The following is a 6,122-nucleotide window of genomic DNA, read 5'->3' on the forward strand; positions in this document are numbered from 1 at the left end:
GTCACGTCTGGAGATGTAAATTTGGGAGGCACTGGCTTAGAGATGGTACTACCTAAAGTCATGGAATTACACACAATTACCTTAGGGAGACAGGCCCCAGAGCACACCAATATTTAAAGGAAGAGAAGAAGACTGGGAGGCACCAAAGGAGAATGAAAAAAGAGGAAGGTAGAAGAAAACCAGGGGAACCATGGTGTTCTGGACATCATTTATTAAAAAACCCCAGATTAGAATGCAGTTCTGATTCCTAGTGTTGTTTCATTCCCAGTTACTGAAGACTTTTATATGCTTTTCTTCTCTTTTTATGCTTATCATTTTTTGTCCCTAAAAGGGTAATTTAAATAATAATTGAAGTGGTAGATTTGCCAGATGGTAATTGCTAAAATGACTTCCTTTACTTTTTAAGTCTTTTGGGCACCATTCCAGTTTTCTATAACCTTCAAACATATGTGTAAATAGTTCAGTGAGTTCATTATCTAACTCCCTGAACAGCAAAGTGTGATATCATCCAAAAACCAATTCTCACTCCCATAAAATGGAGCAATGAACCATTTACCTTAAAGGACCTTCACAAGAGGGTTCATATACTTACGTGGTCCTTCAAAATTCATGCTTTGTTATTTATTTTTATTTTTACATTTTTTTCCATTCCATAGAGGTATAACCTTTGTATAATAAGCTGAACTAATTTTAAGCTCAATGAATTCTTTTTTTTTATTATGTTATGTTGAGTGCTGTGAATTGTGTAAGCTCAATGAATTCTACACCTGTATACGCCCATCTACCCACATACAGATCAAGATTTAGAAACTTTCTGGCACACAGAAGCCTCCATCATGTCCTGTCCCAGTCAATACCCACAGTCCCTCTTCCCCTATCACTATTCTGACTTACATTATGATTGGTTAGTTTTGCCTGTCCTTGAACCCAATATAAATGGAATTATAGTGTATTTTCTCTTCATGCCTGACACCTTTTATGCAACATAATGTCTGAGAGAGGCATCCATATCATTGCATGTAGTAGTTCATTCTTTTTAATTTTCTCTGTAGTGTTCATTTTATGAATACACCCAATTGATTTATCCATTCTATTGATGGTGGACATTTGTGGTGTTTCCAATGTTTGGGTATTATGAACAAAATTCCTGTGGTAGACACACACACATGTGTTTCTCTTAAGTATTTCTTTGGGAGTGAATTTGTGGGTCATAGCATTTATATATATATATATATATAAAATTCTAACCTCTAAGAAATGCAATATATATATTATATATATAAATATATAAATATATAAATGTATAAAATTATATATATATATAAAATTCTAGCCTCTAAGAAATGCAAATTAAAATAATGAGGTATCATTGATTGCTTATGAAATTAGAATATATTTTGGTGTATAGAGTAGCCACTACATTCCATTCTCACTTTTCATACATTGATGGTGGTAGTATAAACTGGTATGCCCCTTTTGGAAAGTATTTCATTAGTAGATAGTAATAATGTCCTTTAAAATTTTTATACCACTTGAACTAGAAGTCTTTCTATTTTTTTTTCTTTTTCTGTTTTGGGATATATCCTAAGGAAATAATCATAAATACTGTTAAAAGTTTATGAGCCAAGGTATCTACTGGAGAACTGTTTGTAGTAAAAAAACACAGTGGAAATGACCTATGTCCAGCAATAGGGAACACTTGAAGTAAATTATATAACAATCTTTCAATGGGATATATGATGTTTTGTCTATGAAGACTTTATAATGGTATAGAGACATGGTTTGTTACAATGACAAATTTAAAAAGCAGAACATGTATTTAAATTTGAACATAACTTTGGGATAAAAAATATATAACACAAAGAGAATAAAGCCCCAGGAGGAAATAGCAACAGAATGTTAATGCTCATCAACTAAGTGGTAGATTACTGGATGGTTATTTTCTTTTCTCTGTTTTGAAAATTTCCTGAAATGGTTTGTCTTGGTTTATTTAAAGATTTTGAAATTTAAGTCTCCACTTGCATTGTCAGTGGCAGGAGGGGATGCTGGTTAAGAGTATGATTCCAAAAGCCCTATTACCTGCGTGCAAATTCTAGATTCCTGGTTTCATTGCTTACTAGCTGTGTTTCTTTGGGCAAGTCTCAGTTCCATTTAATTCACCACGTATTTGTTGAGTGTCTAGTATGTGCTGGGCAATGTTCAGCAAACAAATGGATAAAATTCCCTGTGCTCATGGAGCTTCCAATCCATTGTGTGACATCTGCAAAACAGGTATCAGCAGAGTGTCTAATGCACAGAGTGGTGACAAGCCAACACTGGAGAAGTGTCTGAAACATGAGCCCTTGAGAAATGCTAACAATTCCAAGTATTATTGTATTTATGGAGTTCTACAATTTCCAACTTCTCTTCCAGTTAAAAAAAAAAAAGTGCCTCTTTCTGAACGAATGCATTTGACATGGTGTGTAATTAATCACTTTTACTGGTCACTTGAGAGCAACACTGTTTACTGCCCCAGTTAGCACTTTTTTGTTCTGTATGCACCACACATCATGGAACCTGGCTGTGGCCAAGGTAGAGCCCAGTTTTCCTAATGCTTCCTAAGAACTCCTGCTTTCTTATACCCTTCCCAGTCATAAAATTATTTTTGATTATATTTTGCAGTAGTGTAGTATCAGTTTGGTGTTTTCAAAACCAGTAGTGTTTTAGTTTTCTAAGCTGTCATAATAAAGTGACAAAATGGGGGGCTTAAACAACAGACATTTATTCTCTCACAGCTCTGGAGGCCAGAAGTCTGAAATCAAGTTGTCAGCAGACCCTCACTCCCTCCAGAGGCTCTTAGCCTTTTGGGGTAGCTGGTGGCTTCTGGCAGCCAGTGACTGCCTCTGGCTATTGCAGATATAACCCCAATCTATGTGTCCATGTTTTCTTGTGGCCTTTTCTTTGAATCTCTCTCTGTTCACTTCTCTTTTTATAAAGATACCAGTTATTGGATTTAGGGCCAACCCTAAATCCTGGGTGATTTCATCTGAGATCCTTAACAAATTACATTTTTAAAGACCCTATTTCCAACTAAGGGCACATTGTGAGATTCTGAGTGAACATGAATTTTGGGGAAATACTCTACAACCCACTACAAGTAGCAATAATAATATTATCAACAATACTACTCTTGTGATTTTTAAGTCCTTAAACTTAATACAGGTGATAACTAGAATAATGGTTTCCTTACATGTGTGCAGTTCATTGTCTTCTTATAAAAAGTGGATGGAACCCAGATTTTTTAACAGTGTAACTTTGAGGAGCGTGAGCTAGACAACCTTAAGGAACAGTGCATCCTAAGAAGCTTTAGTCACTGATTTTGTAAAGCTTTGGGAAATCTTCTCTATCTCCACAAGAAGTGAGATCTGAAAAGGTTAAGGGTTGTGTCTAATGAGAATTTACTGGAAAAACAGGAAATAAATGAAGCACCTAAAAATTTGGACAGAGATTTTGTTTTTCTTTGCCATTTCTCTTGATGATGTAGACATTCTGAAAATCTGTTATTCACACTAAATCTTTCACTATGCCAACCTAGTTGAAGGTTATTCCTTGTGATTGTTCTGTTGGTAGTTGGGATGTTTTCCCAGTAATTGAACCCTCTAAATTTTGATATCTCAGTCGAAGCAAATTCCAAGAACACTTACTACAAAATGAACATTCAGGGATTAATTTCTGACAGTTGTACATTTTACAATGTTTTATAGTTTTGTAAGTGAGAAGTAATAAAGAAGGCTGCAGACTGCAAATGTCATTACTCTGTTCTGATCAAGTAACAACACCAGTGTTTAAGACAATGGCATTTATTCAAAAAAATATTTATTGAACACCTACTTTGTACCATGTCCTGGGCAATGTGTTGGGAATACACAGTGACCAAAACAGTGTACCTTCCCTTAGAGAGATCTGTCTTTTGGGGCAGATAAATAAGGAAACAGGCATTCAGAATATAGAAAGGAGGTGAGATTGGGAAGAGTTCTAAGATACAAGCAAGCAGAGTACTGTAACAGTGAAGAGAAGGGGCATCTAATTTAATCTATGTGTGGTGGTGGAGTTGGGGGGTATCCTAAAATGTTCCTTGTTGGACGTTCTCAACTAAGCAGAGATCTGTGGAGTCAGGGGGCTCAATTATAGTTGCTCAATAGATCTTTGTCAGAGGGGAGTGAAAGAATGTGGTCATAGCCTGTCCTGCTTCAGAGAAGAGTGTCATTTCACTAGAACAACAGTTTGAATCCATAGGGGAGTCCACTGGTCTTTTCAAAGGAAATCAGAAATTTAGAGAATCCCCCTGAATTCACAAGCCAATACAACACAATTGAACTGACACCTGGAACATATTCTATAATGTATTGTTTAGAAGAAAGCCCAACACAGTTCTCTCCATGTGGTAGGTGTTCAACTAATGCTGGTTAACAGCAGTGATGAGGATTTATTAGGCATAGGTATTGTTCTTTTCTTTTCTTTTTTCTTTTTTTTTTAAGTTGCTTGTGTCTATGTGTGTGCTTAGATTGATCTTTTTTTTTTTTAAAGATTTTATTTATTTGACAGAGAGAGACACAGCAAGAGAGGGAACACAAGCAGGGGGAGTGGGAGAGGGAGAAGCAGGCTTCCTGCAGAGCAGGGAGCCCGGTTTGTGGGGCTCGATCCCAGGACCCTGGGATCATGACCTGAGCCGAAGGCAGATGCTTAACAACTGAGCCACCCAGGCACCCCTAGATTGATCTTTTTAAAAATAGAGTTGTGGTGAACAAATTAAGCTTTTAAAAATTAACTTGATTTTTTTAAATTATGTGAAATATTTAGGGAAAGTAAAAATAAATGATATGATAATATCCACAAGCCCACTACTCAGCTTTGTCAAATCTTAACATATCTGACATATTTGCTTCAAATAATGTTTCTTAAATAACCATCACATTGTGATGAGCACCGGGTGATGTATAGGAGTATTGGATCACTATATTTTACATCTAAAACTAATATTACACTGTGTGTTAAGTAACTGGAACTGAAATAAAAATTAAGAAAAATTAAAATAGAAAAGAAATAACCATCACAGAAACAGATCAACTCCCTGCATGTTGTTGTCCCATCCCATTTCCTTTCCTCATTAATTAGAGATAACTGTTGAATCCCATTAGAATGTTATTGTAAACTGGGTGTTTGCCATTACCTAGTTGCCTACCATAATCCATTCTCCCTTTCTTCCCAGAACAGATGAATCTTGATTTTTATAAGGAAGATTTTGTTGCCTAGTTGCCCTTGCAGTAAGTGTACTCTTAGTACTAAGATTTGACCTTTAAGATGAAGCAATGGTATTTGGTCAACTACTTGGAAATCTCCTTAAAAATCAGAAAAAACATCTTCTTTGCCCCTTTCCTCATCTTGCTACTGGAACTCAGACATGATGGTTGGACTTACAGCCTGTATCTTGAACCCTACAGATCAGAGACATTCTCTGGTGATAGAGAAACAGCTGGAAGAAGCCTGGGAATCTAATTACCTCAGAGATTGGCCATATGAGAAAAACAAAGACTGTCAGGCTTGTTATTTCTTCAGTCTTCGTGTCTAACAGTTGAATCTAGCTGTAATCTATAGCATATCAGTAAAGGATAAATTTTTTACATTTAATATATCAGCATACTGTGCTTAACATTTTGCAACTGATTTTTTTCTTTAAAGTTATATTTTTGAGATTTATCCATCTTCATATATTTAGCATTAGTTCATTGTTTTTTGGTTTATAATTTATTAAATCATTTAATGATTTCCTATTGATAAATATTTAAGTGGTTCCTAACATTCTTATATTTTTTAATTAATTTTTTTGACATAGTGTTCCATGATTCATTGTTTGTGTATAACACCCAGTGCTCCATTCAATACGTGCCCTCCTTAATACCCATCACCAGGCTAACCCATCCCCCTCAGCCCCCTCCCCTCTAGAACCCTCTGTTTCTCAGAGTCCACAGTCTCTCATGGTTCATATCCCCCTGTGATTTCCCCCCTTCATTTTCCCCTTCTTACTATCTTCTTCTTCCTTTTTTTTTTTTTAACATATAATGTATTATTTGTTTCAGAGGTAC

The sequence above is a fragment of the Leptonychotes weddellii genome, chromosome 2 (assembly GCF_054177405.1).
Source record: "Leptonychotes weddellii isolate Sample4059 chromosome 2, ASM5417740v2, whole genome shotgun sequence".
In the NCBI taxonomy this organism is placed as follows: Eukaryota; Metazoa; Chordata; class Mammalia; order Carnivora; family Phocidae; genus Leptonychotes; species Leptonychotes weddellii.